Below are 18886 nucleotides of genomic sequence, written 5' to 3'. Positions count from 1 at the left end.
TGGGTTTGGATTTCTAGTGTCCAGAAATGTGAGGGAATAAATTTGTTGTTTTAAGCTGCCCAACTATTATGGCAGCCCTAGGAAACGCATGCTGTGATTGTCCCCTTGCCACCTCCATGATGCTTATGTGTGTACAACCTTCATGCTGGAATTGAATCACTGGACAAGTGCAACTAGGTTGCTGAGGGCATTCGGTGCCCTCCTGTGCCTCTCTACACCCCTGTGCAGACTGTAGTCCTGCGGGATGGTTCGTGGTCTGCTTGCAGAGTGGACAGGTTCTGTTTGGCCCCAGGAGTGTGCCCCATCCTTCTTCCATCATCTCTGTGGTGAGGGTGTACAGGACCCGAGCTTTCCACCTTAGGCCCCGACATCCACAGGATGGGTTCCCTGGATAGTGCTGTTGGCAGCTTTAGCTTGTGAGCTCACCGAGCTTTGGGAGGATTTGTCATGGCCTCAAGGGGTTGGCCCAGTATATAAGTAGAGTCTGGAGTTTGGGGCCTGTGCCTGCCGGTGCCGTTTGATGCTGAGCGAGATAGTGCCTCTGCAATGTGAGTCCCTCCTGTTCCCTGCCAAGGCATGTCCTCACTAAGGCTGTTCCTCCTGATGCAGGAAAGACATGCTGCACATCTTAAGGTGCCCTCGTGGGCCCCCGGGCCCCTGGCCTGTCTTCTCTGGGAATACTGCATCTGGGTGGGTGTCACTGACTTAACCCTGGCCTGTCTTCTCTGGGAATACTGCATCTGGGTGGGTGTCACTGACTTACCCCTGGCTTGTGAGTGCTAGGGAAGAGGAGAAGGAGGACGATGGGGAGGGCACGCAGCTAAGAGTCTCCCTCAAACTGGAATGAGCTCCAGGGGCCCACCCACTGCTATCATTATGATGTCACAGAAAGGTGCAGCCGCAGGAGGTGGGGGGGGGCAGATTCATGAGGTCATCTGGCCCAAAGCCCTCTTCGATCTTCCATGCCACCAGGATGGCAGAGGTTGGCACATGCTTCTGGCAGCTGAGCTCTTGAATACCCAAGGCCACACAGCAGCAAAGTTGGGGAATGAGCAACCTGGGCCGATGCCCCGCTGCTCATCTGGAAAGTTCTACAGGGTTCTCACTCATAATCAGCAAACTAGACTCCTCACCTCAGGGACTATCAGACCAAGCTTCTCTTGGGATCCTTGAAGACTGCCAATAACGAATGTGAAATGATGACTCATGTCATGTTTAAGCAAGACTCCGGGTGTGCGTGTGAGTGGGGATTGCTCAAAATCATGTTGAGGTGCTGCTGATTGCATCAAAGCCTCTGTGAGGGGGAGGGCAGGAGAGAGAAAAGGTAGCTGTGGATTTTGACAGGAAAAGGGAGCAAGCACCTAAGAAACTTTACAAAGAAGGATAATCTGCAGTCATGGCTGCTTTTGTTTTCAAAGCCTCTGGGAAAAACTCGGCTGATTTCAAAGTTCTTCAGGGACAGAAAGTAAGAGAGACTTAGGCAATGATCAAATGAAGTTCCTGAAGTCAACACGGAGCAGTGAGGACCAGGGGTGCTCTCCAGCTATAAGGAAGGGCCAACAATGTGGCCCTGGTCCCCGCCGCTTCCCCTGCTTTGGGGAAGGGGGGTTATTAGCACATTGTCAAATGCCTGCTCGATCCTAGTCAGAAAACCCCCAGAGGGTGACCATGTGGCGGATTTGTTACAAGAGTCTTCAGGATATCACCCATGCAATTTTGCCCTGACAGCTTTTCTAGCCGTCGGCTGGATTTACTTCTTTCTGCTTCAAAATCATCACGCCCCTTGTAATGAAAGCTAGAGTCAAACAGTTTGCATCAAATTTTTTCCAGTTTTTCTGGAAAAAAACATACTGTAGCAGATTAGAATTCAGTCGAAGGGGCAGGGTATTTGATGTCATCCAGGCCAAAGCATAGCCCCCGCTTTCCAGCTGACACCCCGGAAAGCCTCACTGATGCCGCCTCTTCGAGACTTTCAAAGCAGGATAGGAAGGATCTTAGGGCTCCATGAAGAAGGTGAAAGATACAGCCTTCTCCAGAAGCTACTGGCCAAAGAGAGGTACTAGGTCTTTGCTTCCATGGAGCAAAGCTGAGAGGGGCAGGTTTGGGACACAGGACATAGATATTGGGCTTGAAACCAAAATCTGGGTTCAAGGCCCAGCTCTCCTACGCACTGTGTGACCTTGGGCAAATCCTTTCACCGACGTTTCCTCTTAGGTGAAATGGAAGTAATAACTCCATTAAAAATTGTTAGAAGGACCGTACAGCATATTTGAGTATTGTAAAAGGCTAGGCAAGGATTGGTGTGGTGATTCTTGCTGGGGCCTCGAATCTGAGACGCAAAAGGGCAGTGCCTGTGGTCACATCACAAACAGCCAAGACGCCTGGGTGGCCACAAACGCTGGGTTTAATCATACGATCTGCTCTTTTCTGAGAGCAAAAGGTCTAGAAGAATTTTTTTTTTTTTTTTTTTTTTACTTCTAGGTGACTGGGATACTCTTTCTTAGAAACTTCTAGCTAAAAAAATCTTCTGTCTTACACTGCCATTGAGCAAAAGTCTTTGGGCGACTCTGCCCACCCTCTTGAGCCTTTGATTCTTCATCCCTGAAGAGAAAGGGGAAGACGGATTTCCCCAGTGGTCCATCTCCACTCAAAAGGTGTATGACTCTACACACCCAGAGGAAAGGTTTCAGTTGTGTCAAGACAGCTTTCTGAAACACAAGTTACATGTCAGGAATTATGCTGAGTGGTGGAAGGAGGACCCCAACGTCATCCATGCCCAGGTAACTGGCCCTGCTCAGGGAGAGCGCACCCAGCATTTCAGAGTGCCGGCAGAAGGTAAGGGAACTGAGAGAAGGGCGCACTCCCTGGCCTGGAGGGGGGAAGGAGGGAGCAGTGGGGGGTTGTGACCCTGAGCTGTGAGAAGGGCTGGCAGGTGCAGAGCCACACACGGGGTTAATAGCTCCTGTGGAGGCTTAGAGGCCGGAAAGGGGAGGCGGCAGATTCTGTTACTTGCTTACAGTCCTAACAAAAAGAAAAAACGCATAGACCCCGAGGTTGAGGAGTTGCTCTTATGTTCTGGGTACAGGGCCCCAGGCCGGTGGTAATTGGGACACATTTCTGAATTAGTTGGCCCCAGTTTCTCACTTCGGCCCTCCTTATGTATTGGCAGGTGTGGTTGAGTGCCAAGCTGAGTCCTGGTAGGACTGGGCGCCCACACCCTGCATGCGCGGGGGCCCCCTGGGTGGAGGCCGCTTTCCTGTCTGGGCACTGCCACTTTCCATTCACTTCCCACACTGGTGTTTTGACATGTTAGCGCCTGGCCTGTTAACATGGGATAACAAGGGAGTGCGCCCAAAGGCGGTTCCAGGCTCCGGAGCTGGCTCTAGGCCAGGGCAGCCTCGTTGAGCTCCTTTCCCTGGGGTGGCGAGGGAGGCAGCTACTTGGTAGTTTGGCTCCTCTGAGTGCTTCCAAACCAGCATCTCTCCAAATGTCAGGGAGGAGAGTTTATGACTTCGTCCTTTTATGATGTGCCTTTAAGGCCAATTATTCCTAGAGCTAATAATCCTAATACCTCATTGAATTAGGCATCGGGAAGAGAAGGCATACACTTTAAAATCCATGAAATTACAAGTGGATTGAGTGATTCAGTGTTCTGGATGAATGCTTTATAGTCTGCGGTCATCATCATTATTAATATTAATAAGCCTTTATTCACACACACACACACACACACACACACACACACGCGCGTGCGCCCATGGGGCCCTGGGCAGAGCTCATGGAGGACACAGCCTCTGTCCTCAGGGATCCAGAGGAGGCTGTCTCTAAGACGCTGCAGTAAATCACATGAGTATTGTAACTGTCAAGGTTTTAAACACCTAAAAATCAGCACTATCATTAGCAATCAGTAATCACTGTTATAGAAGAATAAATCTTGTAATCTCCAAATTACCTGTTTGCACCAATTAGAGTTCAACTGATGAAACATACCAATCAAAGGGGAATTTACTGGAGGCACCCAGGCTTATCTAGGTTTAAAAAAAAAAAAAAAAACAAGAACCTGCTGAGCTCCCAAACTGTTGTTCCTTAGCTCAGTCTCTGTTAGGGTGGATTTTCTGGAGCGGAGCTGACAAAGCCCTACACAAGTAACCCCAAGGCAGGAGGGAGTCCGTTTTTCATTTGTTTATTTATTCATTTATTCCCTGCCTGCCTACAAAAAGGATTTGAGGTAGGTCCCACTAAAAACACAGATCTCATAAGACAGTTTTTTAAAAAATTTAAAAGGAGGGGCGCCTGGGTGGCTCAGTCGGTTAAGCGTCTGCCTTCGGCTCAGGTCATGATCCCGGGGTCCTGGGATCGAATCCCGTATCGGGCTCCCTGCTCAGTGGGAAGCCTGCTTCTCCCTGTGCCTCTGCTTCTCCCCCTGCTTGTGCTCTCTCCCTCTCTCTCTCAAATAAATAAAATCTTGGGGAAAAAAAAAGAATTCTGTAACCTATTTAAAAATAAATTAAAAGGAAAGTTGGAAATCTTGGGGGTGGAGGTGGGGGCACTGTGCTTGAACGTTGAGCTTCCACAAACCTTCACGGGTCCCTTTCTAAGCACCAGGCTGGGCCCTGCAGGCGCTGGAGGAGAAGCATGCCCTCCTGTGCCCTGTAAGGAACTTCCAACCTTGGGTGTGACACAAGCATTGGATTGAGGTCTGAGAGTCTCCGAAGGCAGTGCACGGAGGAATCCCACATGTCGTGTAGCTCTCAGCTCACAATGAAAGAAAGCAGGTACTTGGGGAGGTAGATTTCCAAAAAAATACCGAAGGGGCCCAGTGGGAAAGAATCTCAGCGTTTTTACTGATCTCCCAGAAATGTTCTCCATGTGGTCAATTCTTGACTGGCCTTAGATGAAAGACATGAAAATGTGGACCCACTGAGCCTTCTCTGGTTTACCCTGGAGCTTCGGAAAAACCTTGATCCGGTGTTTGCACTGGAGGCAAAGCCAGGGGGCGGGGGCTGGGAAGAAGTGGGGAATGGGAGCTGGAGGTGAGCTAGAAGGAAAAACAGTCCCCTAGGAGATTTGGCTCAGGAATTAGGAAGTGAAATGGTTGTTCGAACCAGTGAGACTCTTCTTAGCAGCCGCACGCAGCCCTGTGCTGTGTGCCAGGCTTCCCCTAAGGGTGCCTCTGCACACTCTGCTACTGCAATAGTCCCAGGATCCCCAACCTTGCTCTTCCCTGGATCTTGGGCACATTGTCATTTTCCCAGCCCCTACCTGGCTTTATTGCTTGCCCTCTATGGTTCTGCTTTATACTGCATCTCCAGGAAATTATATCGTTGTCGTATTAGGGCTCACTTTATGTTTGTTTTGTTTTTTGTTTTAAGGGTACTGTGTGTTCACTCTGATGTCTGTCCTTGAACATGATAAGATTGTTATAACAGCCGAACTGTTTAAGTGGTACCCGAGAGTATCTCCACATGATGCCTTCTGTTGGTAGGCAGCCTCCATGACGACCCCAGTCACCATCCAACCCCCCCGCTGCCTCCTAGTAGTCATGCTTTTGTGTAGTCCTCTCCCACACTGACTCAGGGTTGTTCTGTGTGACCAGCAGGACACCACGGTGTTAAACCCTGTGCCGGGTGCTACAGAGAGGACAGGCATCGTCTTTGACCTCATGGAGCTTACAGAGCCGGCAGTCTATCATGAAGAGAGCATGGACTTCAGAGCTAGGTAGGACTGGCTGAATTTCGGCTTCTTCCCTCGGCTGTGTGACTTTGAGCAAGTTATTTGACCTCTCTGAGCCTCTGTTTCCTCGTCTTTAAATCAAAGTAATATCCTCCTCAGAGAGATTGGTGGGGATTACATGTGACAGTGTGTATAAAGTATTTGCCACAGTTTCCAGGTTTGGGTGACTCCTCCATAAATGTTACTCCCTCCAGCAGTGCTGGTGCTGAGAATATGGTGATGAATGGGAGGTCATCTCTGCTTTCGGGGGGCTCAGAATCGAGTGGAGGGGACAGATGTATACTCACTAAAGTTCAAAGCAGGCTGTGACAAATGTTGTAGTAGAGGTGGGCAGGGCAACAGGAACCCAAAGGAAGGCATAGAGAGAGCGTTGTAGAGCCTAGATGACATTTCAACAAGCCCTCGAGGGAAAAGAGAATTTTCGTCAGTGGAAAAGGGCAAGAGCTTCGCAGGTAGGCAGTCGTTAAGCGTCTGCCTTCAGCTCAGGTCGTGATCCCAGGGTCCTGGGATCGAGCCCTACATCAGGCTCCCTGCTCCGCGGGAAGCCTGCTTTTCCCTCTCCCACTCCCCCTGCTTTTATGTTCCCTCTCTCGCTGTGTCTCTCTCTGTCAAATAAATAAATAAATAAATAAATTATCTTTAAAAAAACAAAAAAAGAGCTTTGCAGGTAGGGAGAGAAAATCCTGAGAAGTCATGAGGTATAAAACCTCCTGGTAAAAGAAATGGAAGGTGCACTAGTTCTTGGTGATATCACCTCCCTGTAGTGGGCTGTGATCTCTTCAACGGTAAACCGCAACTGCTGAGCTGGAGAGTAAATGCTCCTTCTAGCTCATGTATTCCACAAGGGCAGGGAGTCCTGCTTTATTCATGACCAATTTCCAGCTCCTAACACATGGTAGGCACTCAGTAAATATTTATTAAATGAGCAGGTATAATTTTATGCGTAAACAGCTTGTCCCAAATGAAAAAATCAAGGAAATATTTTTTTTCCATTTACTTGACATAAGTCCTTTCCCTGGGGTACGTGTGTGGTGACAATGAACCCGACTACATGATGTCACTATGTTTTGTCAAAGTCCTTCTGCCATTCTGTTCCTTCGATTTCCTGGCCATGCCTCCTATTTCTTCCTCACACTCCCGAGTCTTGCTGTGGGATCCTACTCACACGTTAAAGCGACTGGCATTTCCCTGGAGATTTCTTAAAGCACTCAGCACCATGTCATAGGTCCAGGTGGGGCAGACCCAGCTCACTTTGAACAAGCTTTGCATGTTTTCCTTCACTTAACTTCCAGTTGGCTTTTGGCGTCTCTATGAATGGAGTGACTTCCAAACCAGATCTCAACAGAAGAAGGGCGAAAGCCATTGAGCTATTATGCCGTAAGACGGGGCTGGCTGGTGGTGAAATTGTGCAGGGAGGGGGCTAAGGCCCTGGTGGTCCCCCCCAACCCTCTTTTGACTCTGCTCCCCTCCCCAGGCCTGTGCTTAAAACCCTCCTGCTCTTTTCTTCTCCACTGGGACTCCCCTAGTACCTCATCCCCTGGCGCTTACTCTGCTTCAGCCTTTCCAAATCACCCTTGTTCTTTCAAAGCTCATCCTGGGTTCCATTTCTTCTGAGATCTGTGGGCTCCTCTCTTTTTGGTACAATTCAGTCCACACTTGATGCCCATCCAGTGCCTAGATCAGTACTAAGCCCACTGGGTGCAAGATGAATGAAACACGATTCTTGGCCCCCGATCAGCTTTCGAGGACGAAGAGTCACCAAGATGACAAAGCAAACTATGCAGAACTAATAAAGGACAGTCTTTTTTAGGCAGTAGATTTGCATGCTACCAGGTTTTGAAGTCAGTGACTTACCTTCAAAGCCTCCTTTTTGTTAACAACTTTTAAAATGTTTTCTTTTTTCTTAACCTTAAAAGCAGGAGAGCAGTAATTACCAATGGTAGAAAACTTGGAAAGTGAAAGCCTATATAAGTAGGGGACCGACTTGTTGATTATCTTCAGCACCTCAGCAAGCCAGCATCGGCCTATTGTCCTGTCTTTTTTATCTGTGCACTGGAGATCCTGTGTTGATATTTTGCATACCACTTTTGTTAGTGAGTGCTATATCCCAGCCATTTTGCAGGGTTATAAAACACACTGAAGAGTGATTCTAATGGTAGGAGTTTGTCAGCAAGTAGGAGGGCTGAATTTATTTGGCACAGAGACTTGGGGTAGTCTCTCTAATAATACTCCCGTTTCTGTGGCTTCGAGGACAAGCCTGCCTCCCAGCAAGTGCCTCCATGGCATATTTGTAACTCAGCTGATCTGCTCAGCCCTTCTCTGGAGAAACAGCATCCTGTGCCGTGAGGTGTGAGCACTTCCAGTCTTCAGATTCTCCACTTCCTCCCTTCCCCCACCCCAATTTCCTTCATCTCCAGCAAGCGATAATATCTTTCATTTGAGCTTCTCTCCCTGCCTCCAATGACTGCCTCCCCTGATGAATTCTCTCTGGGTGACTTTGGCATTTGCATATTTCCTCACTTGGATATTCTGAGATGTTGGAACCAGAGAGCAGGTTGATGCGATCAGGTACTTAGCTGAATGAGGCTTTCTCGGGAACTGCACAAATATTTGGAGTCGGGTGTGTGCCAATAGGCAATTAATTGAAATGTGGACACAGCGAGCTTCTGGAGGAAGGAAACTGAAATTGAGAAATTAGCTGTGGGAAGCGATCCTCCACAAGATACAAAACAGTATTTGGGAATCTCCTTTACCTCACACTGAAATTGATGTGGTACAGAGAAGAAAACCCAAACCAAAACAAAGAACAAGTGTAGGATCAAGGTTGACTCCCGCATTACCAGAACTGGAAGGCATTTTCAGAGAATACTGATCTGACCCTCGTGGAGGTGGAGGAAAGCCCAAGGTCAGTGGCAAGTCGGGACAAATTCAGGACCAGAAGCGAGATGTCCTGACTCCAGCCCAGGGCACTTTCCATTTTATAAGCTGACTGTCCACCTGGAGACCTGGATTATCATATCAGGAGCAAAAGGGCGAGGACTGTGATTTAAGCATTTTCCCGTCACCAATGACTTTGCGAATACATTTAGTAAAATCCATAACAAAACCAAGGTACTTGCTGACTGTAGCCTTAACTCAGGAATGGACGCACATCTGGCCCACCATTGCGGAGCTTCTGCTCCATGTCTGGCTGGCTGCTAAGCCCCGGGAATGGAGGTGATTACAAACAGGGTCCCTGCTCTGCACCGTGTGATGTTGGCCACTCCCAGGAGGGGCCCAGCTCCTGACTATCCTCTTCAAAATATGAAGCCTCTGGGTCCATCTACGTTTCTCTGTTTTCAGGAGAATGGACCTTTCTCCTTAAGATTTTTATAAGTGACGTATAAGAAAAGAGAGGCTCGGGCCGTGACGTTGCTTTTAGGATTCAGATGGTCTCAGAGTGATATGAAAATCACCTTTCTGTCATTTGGGTATATATTTCGTTGTTCAGGACCAGAGGGGATCAGTTTTAGGTTTCCCCTAGAACATGGTTCTCAAGGAACCATGAGGCATCAGCACTTCTTGGGAACTTGTGAGAAACGCAGATTCTCAGGTCCCATCTCAATGCTACTCAATCAGATACTCTGGCAGGGCCCAGCAATCTGTTTTAACAAGCCCTCCAGGGCATTCTGATGCATGGTAAAGTTGGAAAACCATTGCCCTAGAAAATATGATTTGGAAATCCGGGCTGCTGAATTCCAGCACCAGGGAGGTAATCTATTTTTTATTATTGGACCCTTAAGAATAAGCTCTCTTCATTTCAGAATACCCAGGTGAGCTGTTTCTATACATTGCTGAGTGTTAAACAGGAAAAAATGTCCAAATAATTCTTCAAAATTTAACTGACCAGCACAGTCAGACATAATTCTGGTAACCTGTCATATTTCCAGTAAGCATGATATTTGCATACTTTAAAGTTGCATGGAATAACTGAATAAGTTAATTGATTGCTTAAGCTGTTATTTTTAGAATATCACTGCCTTACCTCATGTGAAAGTTTATTCCAAATTCAAATGGGAACATTTTATTACCCCAAAATGTTTTCCCATATACTTGAACACGTTACTAAGGAAACCAGTTGCAACATTGCCGTGATATTGTTGCTCTAACAAATTAACGATTCAGCAATGTATATGCCATACTATAATGTTTTTTTTTTTCCTCTCTAGAAAATTTCACACTTATTGAATTTATCCATTTCTAACGTAGGACGTTGGAAGCAACGCTATCGGGAGAAATCGTATCCCAGAGTGACAGCGGAGGTTTCCCTGGGATGTGTTTTGTGCGGTTTGAGCAGAGGCTGTGGTAGGTGGCTTTTCACCCTGCACCAGGAGCTCCTCTGTGCAGGGAAGTGGAGCGAGATGGAGCAACCAGCTCAGAAGGGCACTTAGGTGTCCAGGCTTGGGGGGGCTCTCACTGGTGAACGGCGACTCAAACTGGCCGTGTGGTGCAAAGTGTGTGCTAATCACACGTTTAAGGAATCAAAGGACATCAAAGCATGAGATCACACGAGCAAGCGGGCGACTGCGATGGCATTGGCTGATGGGGGGGGAGGGTACAGCACAGTGGGAGGCCTCCTGCTTTTTCTGCCTCGATGGGGGGAGGCGAGGTTATTAATGATGGGATGGATTAGAACAGATGGGTATTTTTGACACATTTCCCCATGTTGTTATTTTCCAATATCCCATCTTCCCACCACCTAGTCATGTGCCTTTCTCTTGGTTAGGAGTGAAAGCATGTGACTTTTTAAAGGGAAACCTCAGGAAGGGAGAGTAGAAGTAGAGACATTGCCATATTGCTCAGAAGGCATGCTCAGCAGATCTGGAAAGTGTTTCTGAAGCCCTTGCTGGGAGGGGAGAGGGAGAAGCCACCACACACACGTCTGGCTTTGGACACTGTGTTCGAAGGCCGTGTGACCCTTTCTCACTCGTTCCATCCCAGCCTCACAGCGGCTGAGCAGCCTCCACTCTCCTCCTGATTACCTTTCTGCAGCCTGGAGATTTGCATTGTAAATGCTGTTTGGTAGGCCCCTGAAATAATATTAATCACTGTAAAACAATTATGTTGCATAATTTGTACATAAAAAAGAAAGAATGAACCTTTTGCTTGAATTAATATTTCCTCGTTTGTATCTTTCTCATCCCCACAAATAAGGAGACCCTTGTCTGCCCTTCTAGGAGAGAATGGCTTTGGGGAAAGAAAGGTTATCTGTCTTCGGATGGCTTCTTGAAATGATGCACGTTTGTCCAGAGCCAGGTAGCCTCTGCTATTTCAGGAGGAACAGCCAGGGACCCTGGGGGCAATGGACATCTCCACACCCCACGGCAAGGCACTTCTTGCAAAGAGGAGGGGCAGGAGGTTGAGCACCACGGGGCTGGACAAGGGGAGGCTCTGGGAAGCGGAGTGATGGAAGCAACAAGGCTCTGTACCTCTGTCTCTGCCGGGACACCCTCGTGTCCCTCTGGGGGTAAACAGCCACCAGTGAACAGAAGCCTATGGGAGTTGGGACCCACCCTTCAGGCCCACTGTAGTGGGTTGAATGGCAGCTCTTCGCAAGATAGGTCCACGTACTATTCTCTGGAACCCGTGAACATGACTTTATGTCGCCTCTTTCCAGCTGTCATGAAGTCAAAAATCTTGAGATTAGATCGCCGGATATTATCCAGGTGGGCCCTAAACCCAAGCATAAGCGTCCTCATACAAGACAGAGGAGAGGGAGACACCGGAAGAGGGGAAGAGTAGGCCCTGGGAAGATAGAGGCAGACAAGGCTGCCACGAGCCAAGGGATGCCTGGAGCCACAGAAGCTCAAACAGGCAAGGAAGGATTCTCCCCTCCAGCCTTCCGAGAGGGCGTGGCCCTGCCTAACCTTGATTTCAGACTTGCCGACTCCAGAACTAGGAGAGAAGGAATTTCTGTTGTGTTAAGCCACTGAGTCTGTAGTAATTTGTTACAACAGCTCTAGGAACTGACACACACACCATGCCCTCCCCCTTCCCACCACCTCTCAGGAAGATTCATTAGCTCGCTGTTGAGGTTATAGTAACATTCTCTGGAGCCCCAGCTGGAGGTCCCCTAGAGCCCATCAAGCTTGGATGGGCTTGTCCTGCTGTCCTGCGCTGCATCCGGGTCCCAGGTGACTTCTCCCAGGAAGGCTCTCCTTCCGGGGAAGTCAGGTACCGGGCGTTGAGCACAGAGAATTTCAATGCAGGTCACTCCAATCTACAGTTTAGGACTGGAAATAAGGGCCCGCATATGAGGCGGGATTGGACAGGACTCTATACCTACCATTTTGGACTCTCTGCCTGTTTACCGAATCTCATGGGCTCATGACCAGATTTAGCACCCATAGTCCGGGACAACATACATTTTAAAAATAATAAGACCCTATATTGAGCGCATATGTGCCAGGCACTGTGTTAAAAGTGTTACATTTGTTATTTCATTTATCCTTGCAGCAGTCCTGGAGGTGTGTGGGGGTGGTTATCCTGGTTTTGCAGATGAGGAAACTGAGGCCCAAGGACATGAGGTAATACTCCCAAAGTCAGGAAGCTGTTAATTTGCAGAGCCAGCCTTTGAAACCTGGGGTGTCTTTGACCCCACAGCTCATACCCTCAAGCACTTTACTACTTTGTTCTTAGAAACACAGCCCGATGCAGGGACATACATCTGTGCCTGTCTGGGCACTGGCCCTCAAAAGAATATGAACGTTTTTGCATTTGAGTCCATTTGGCTTGGATAGTTTGTGTACATTGCATATTTTCCTTCTGTAGGCCTTCAGAGGGCGTTTGGGGACAGAGTCCAACCTGAACTCTACCCTCCAAAAGGCGCTTTGTGATTTGATTAGGGTTCTGCCTTCACGCTAAATTTCACATACTGGAACACTGTAAGAATTTTCACCGTCTGACCCCTACCTGCCTCTCCAGCCTCATCTCTCTTAAGCCCCGCCTCTCCACATTTTGCTGTTGACCTCACAGCTGTTCCAAGCTACTTTTGTTTTTTGTGTGTCTCATTCTGTCAATGGATTCCTGTCCTTTGCATATGCTGTTTCTTCTGCTTGGAATTCAATCTCCCTACTGCCCCCTCCACCGGTCACCCCATCTCTATCCTTTGACGATTTTACTTGGTTAGCTCTATTCATCCTCTAGGTCCCAGATTAGAAGTCAGCCATTCCCAAAAGACTTCCAGGTTCCCCTAAGCTTGGCCAGGAACCTCCGTTGGGACTCCCAAAGCATCCTGGATCTCCCCACCTATCACGTTGTATGATAATTTTGTTATTTGTATCCTTCACCTTTCTGCAGGTTGAGGGCAGGACCTGGATCTGATTGAGTCACCGTTGTATCCCTGGCACCCAGCCCAGTGCCTGGCACAGAATAGGTATTCAATAAGTATTTGTGCAGCGAATGGAGTTTAGAATGCCAGAGATGACTTCCTGGATCGTTAGGCTCCAAGTTATATCATTGATTAGGACGTTAAAGAATGTTATATCAAAGGGCATAGCTATCTGACCAGTTGTCAACCTCAAAGGTTAAGGATGTTCTCAGAATATTCTAGATCATTTTGCAAGTTCCTACCCACAACTTCATCTAAATCATTTGGACAAATTTTAGCATTGAAGGGTATGGCCCTTATTTGATGTCTTCAGTTTGTTTCTTCTTGACAACTACATTTTTAGTATGGCCACTTAGAGTAATAAATTGCAAATTGTTGACCATCCAGTGCATAAGGTAACAATTTATTATTTATTTGTTTGTTTGGTTGTTTTATAAAAAGAGAGAGATAGAGTGCACACATGTGAGGGGAGAGGAGGGGGAGGGGTAGAGGGAGAAGGAGAGAATGTTTTCTTTTCTTTAAATTTTTTATTGTTATGTTAATCACCATACATTACATCATTAGTTTTTTAAATAATTTTTATTGTTATGTTAATCACCATACATTACATCATTAGTTTTTAAAATAATTTTTATTGTTATGTTAATCACCATGCATTACATCATTAGTTTTTTAAAATAATTTTTATTGTTATGTTAATCACCATACATTACATCATTAGTTTTTGATGTAGTGTTCCATGATTCATTGTTTGTGCATAACACCCAGTGCTCCATGCAGAATGTGCCCTCTTTAATACCCATCACCAGGCTAACCCATCCCCCCACCCCCCTCCCCTCTAGAAACCTCAGTTTGTTTTTCAGAGTCCATCGTCTCTAATGGTTCGTCTCCCCCTCCGACTTACTCCCCTTCATTCTTCCCCTCCTGCTATCTTCTTCTTCTTTTTTTTCCTTAACATATATTGCATGATTTGTTTCAGAGGTACAGATCTGTGATTAATCAGTCTTGTACAATTCACAGCACTCACCATAGCACATACCCTCCCCAATGTCTATCACCCAGCCACCCCATCCCTCCCACCCCCACCACTCCAGCAACCCTCAGAGGTCATATGATACCGGTCTTTCTCTGATTGACTTATTTCACTCAGCATAACACCCTCCAGTTCCATCCACGTCATTACAAATGGCAAGATCTCGTTCCTTTTGATGGCTGCATAATATTCCATTATATATATATACCACATCTTCTTTATCCATTCATCTGTCGATGGACATCTTGGCTCTTTCCACAGTTTGGCTATTGTGAACATTGCTGCTAAAAACATCGGGGTACACATACCCCTTCAGATCCCTACATTGGTATCTTTGGGGTAAATACCCAGTAGTGCAATTGCTGGATCGTATGGTAGCTCTATTTTCAACTGTTTGAGGAACCTCCATACTGTTTTCCAGAGGGGTTGCACCAGGTTGCATTCCCACCAACAGTGTAGGAGGGTTCCCCTTTCTCCACATCCCCGCCAACATCTGTCATTGAGAAGGAGAGAATCTTAAACAGGCTCCACTCTCAGCACAGAGCTCAACTCAGGGCTTGATCCCATGACCCTGAGATCCTGACCCAAGCTGAAATCAAGAGCCAGTGGCTTAACTGACTGAGCCACCCAGGTACCCTGTTAACAGTCTCTATGTTGTTTCTAAATTGATTCCTCCAAGTGTCAAAGGGAACCCGTAATTCAAGTACCTAAGAGGGCTGTCACGTTTTACTAAGGCCCCTGTGAGATAATAGAGAAATATATATATATTGGTCTCTGCCCCTGGTTCCTGGCACAGAGCTCCCCAAATCCTTGTAGTTTCCTAAGTGCTAAGAGCACTAGGAGAGTCTTTTGTTCTACCGAGGTGGCTCTGGGTGGGCTCCTGAATGGCTCCTGGATGGGGCTGGTCACCAGAAAGACTGAGCCTCGATTTGAAGCTTGGAATTTTCACCTCCCCACCCTCCAGAGAGGAAAGAGGGGCTGGAAATGGAGTTAATAATTGATCATGCCATAAAATCCCAAAAGTATGGGGTTCAGAGAGCTTCCAGGCTGGCAAGCACACCAATACTAGGAGGTATACACCCCTGCTCAACAGGGACAGAAGCACCTGCACTCAGGACCCTCCCAGACCTCACCCTATGTATCTCTTCATCGGGCTGTTCATCTGTGTCCTTTATCATACCCTTTAAAAAAAAAAAAGATTTTATTTCTTTATTTATTTATATAGAAAGTGTGCTTGAGCAGTGGGAGAGGGGCAGAGGGAAAGGGAGAGAGAGAATCTCAAGCAGTCTCTGCACTGAGCGTGGAGCCTGATATGTGGCTGGATCTCACGAATCTGAGATCATGACCTGCGCCAAAATCAAGGGTCAGATGCTTAACCAACTGAACCACCCAGGCACCCCACAATACCCTTTAATAAACTGGTATATGTAAGGAAGTGCTTCCCTGAGTTCTACGAGCTGTTCTAGCAAATTGATTCAACCCAAGGAGGGGGCCATTGGAACCTTCGGTCTATATCTGCTTAGTCAGGAGCACATGTGATAACCCAGGCTCATGTCTGGAGTATGTATGTGGGAGGTCAGGGGGACAGGGTGGAGGGGCTGAGCCCTTACCCTGTGGGGTCTAACCCTGTGTCCAGGTAGACAGTGTCAGAACTGAGTTGAACTGTGGGACACCTGGCCAGTGTCAGAGACTTGCTTGTTGTGGGGGGAAAAGCCCCACATATCCAGTGACTGGAAGTGTCAGGAATGCTGTGGGGTAGAGTGAAGGAAGGGCCTCAGGAGAGACACACAGTAGGAAAGGACTGGGTCTTTCCCTGCCCAGAAGGAAGAAAACAATGTTTCTCATTTACATCTCCCCGGTGACTATGGATTTAGCGCCTGCCCCTTCTGAACCTTCTGACATGCTGAGTAGGGGTCATTTTAATCTGTCCCCTGCTCTTCCTTTGCTCAACATGAAGGCATTGGCACCATCCATTACATTTTTCTGGCCTTCTTGAAGGGCACTGACTTTGTTGGGGATTGCAGAGCCTGGTTGGATGAGCTGGGCTTGGAAAGCTGTCGTACTTGGTGACTTAAAGACCAATGCTCTGTGGCCAGTGCCGGAGAAAGAGTCCTGGATTAGGGCTCAGAGAACCGGGGTTCTCACCTGGCTCTTCCTTGTGGCCTCTCTTAGTTAATGTCTGCTGAATGTCTGAAATATGTCCTGTGTCGGTGGGTAGTTTTGTACCCCTTGCCTTTTGAAGACCTCTCCATCCCTTGGCTTTTTTTCAAGCTGTGTTTCCCCTCCCATCTTAAAATGGTGAGAACAAAGGGCAAACTCAGTGGCATTGTCGGAATGGAAAGGCCCATTCCAATCTCCTGGCTTCTTGTCTGAAGACTTGCCTTCAATCAATACCAAAATACCCTCACAAACAGAGAAAATCAGGAGTCTAATTGAAGCTAATGGCCATGGAATCTGAGGATGTCAGTTGAGTCAGAGGGAGGGAGGGTAGGGATGAGAGAGAGGGAGAGAGGGAATATAATGGAGTTGCAGGGCTAACCGTTCGACTCCACTCCATGACTCCCTTCCCCAGCTGGGTTTTCCCAGTGGGAGGAGTTCTGTGTTCATATGGTGAATTCAGATTGAGATGCTGGGGTCCTCAATAACCTCCCTCCCTCCTGGTCTCCCTGGGGGTTGTTGCCGTAGCCCTGTCTGTGGTGCTGGCGTGCGCCCAGGGTCCCCCGCTCCTGGCCGGTAAGCTTGCTATGGACCACTCCCTGGAGCTCTGTGGCCACTGTGCCAGAGCAGCTCCTACAGCAGCCTCTGTGAAGCCCGCCTTCCACACCCGGGTCCACCATGTCTGGCTTGTGGCAGAGCTGGCTTGGTTTTTGGAAGGTAAAACGGTGGTTTTACCTCCATGGGAGGCTCTAATTCACCATGTGATGGCAGAGGCTGGGTCAGCCTACAAGGTGTCAGAGGTGCTGAGGGAGGGAGGTGGCAGGAGGTACCAGTCTAGCTGGGGTCTCACTGACTGTGGAAGGCTTGCTCTCTGGGTCTTCACAGGGCCACATCCAGAGGCTTGAGCACAATTCTGACTTTACATCGAACCTGTGGGGGTGGAGGGTCCAGGGGGTGGGGTGCTGACTGGGCTAGTTCCTGGGCACTGGGGGTCGCTCTTGGCCCACTGAAAGGCCATAGCAGGGCCCTTTCTGGGCTCCAGAGGAGACTTTAAGGGGACGCCTTTGGCTAGCCACAGAGAGCTACCCTGGGGCCTTGGTCAAGGCTAGGCCAGACCCCAGCTTTTCCCCAACTGAGCCCTAGGCTAAGGACTGTAGCTTTTGTGCTTCCTGCCCAGAATCAGGGCCCACAAGCTCAGGTCATGCCAGGTCCTTGCGGTTTTAGAAAGAGATATGCAAAGTATAGGAGGCCAGTCTGCCTTTCTGGCTTGGGGGAGTCTGTCTTTCCACTTCCTTTCCCGACACTACCTTAGCTGTCCTTTGAGACCTACCATTTCTTGCCAACATTATTGCAACAGCCCCCTAATGGGTCTTCCTGGCTCTGGCTTCTTCTCCTGTCCTTCCTCAGCTCTGTGGTCAGTGACATTTATTAAATGCCAACTGCCTACCAGGCACTGAGTTGGTTACTGGTGATACAGAAATGCATGAGACACAGACCCTGAGCCCCAGAAGCCCGTGGTCTGGTAAGGAAGAGAGATGGTGACAGATAGTGACAACAAGCTGTCTTTAGTGTTGTAATAGCGGTGAGCTCACGCTGCTTTGGAAGCATAAAGCAAGTCACAACAAACCAAACTGGTGACATTGGAGCTGAGCTGTAGAAGGCAAGTAGGCGTTTGCCTGACAATAAGGTAGGAAGGGGATTCTAGGCAGAGAGTATCCCAGAGCACTGACCTGGCGTGGTTGGTGCCTCTAGGATGGTGGGTGGGGCAGTTCATGCCGGACTAGTGGCCAGGCAGCAATTGGATCATCGGTCAGGACCGTGGATGCACTATTGAGTTGGCTGGAATTTTTGCCAAAACCAAAATCAAATCACTTTACTTCCTGCTTAGACACCTTAAATTGTCAGAGGGCAGAGCCCACATTCTGTACTCTGTGGTTTGCCTATGTTCTTCCCTTTTCCTCCACCATGTCTGCCTCCCCCATACCCACCTATGGAGTGCTGACCCATCCTTCAACAATTAACTTCAACCCAACTATCTCTGTAAAGTTTTTCCAGGTTCCTCCAATTGACCATAGTCTTGCCTTCTTTGAACCCTCACAGCATCACGTGCCCCCGAGGACGTCTCCTTCCTGTACTTGGCATTGAAGTCTGATGCACTTTTTTCCTCCATAGAGATGTGCAGAGCTTGGCACAGAGTGGTGGTCAAAGGTTTGCTGCACTAAGACTGTGCATTTGATGCCCGGTAAAGGTGGAAGGGTGCCTATCCCCCCCGCAAAGAGATATGTTCACATACTAAGCCCTGGTACTGCTACTTGTGATGGGACCTTATTTGGAAAAAAGGTTTTGCAGAGTTAATTGAGTTAAGTTGAGGTCATAGTGGAGTAGGGTGGGCCCTACCTCAATAGGACTGGTGTCCTTATAAAAAGAGGACAAGGAACAGAGATAACAGGGGGAAGATTGTGTGAAGACACAGAGGAAAACCGGCCGGCCGTGTGAGGACAGAGGCAGAGGTCGGAACGACGCTGCCAAAACCCAAGAACCACTGGTCCTCCAGAAACTGGTGGAGGCAAGGAAGGCTCCTCTTCTCACGCACA

This window comes from Zalophus californianus, chromosome 4 (assembly GCF_009762305.2).
Source record: "Zalophus californianus isolate mZalCal1 chromosome 4, mZalCal1.pri.v2, whole genome shotgun sequence".
Lineage (NCBI taxonomy): Eukaryota > Metazoa > Chordata > Mammalia > Carnivora > Otariidae > Zalophus > Zalophus californianus.
This window is presented reverse-complemented; position numbering follows the sequence as displayed.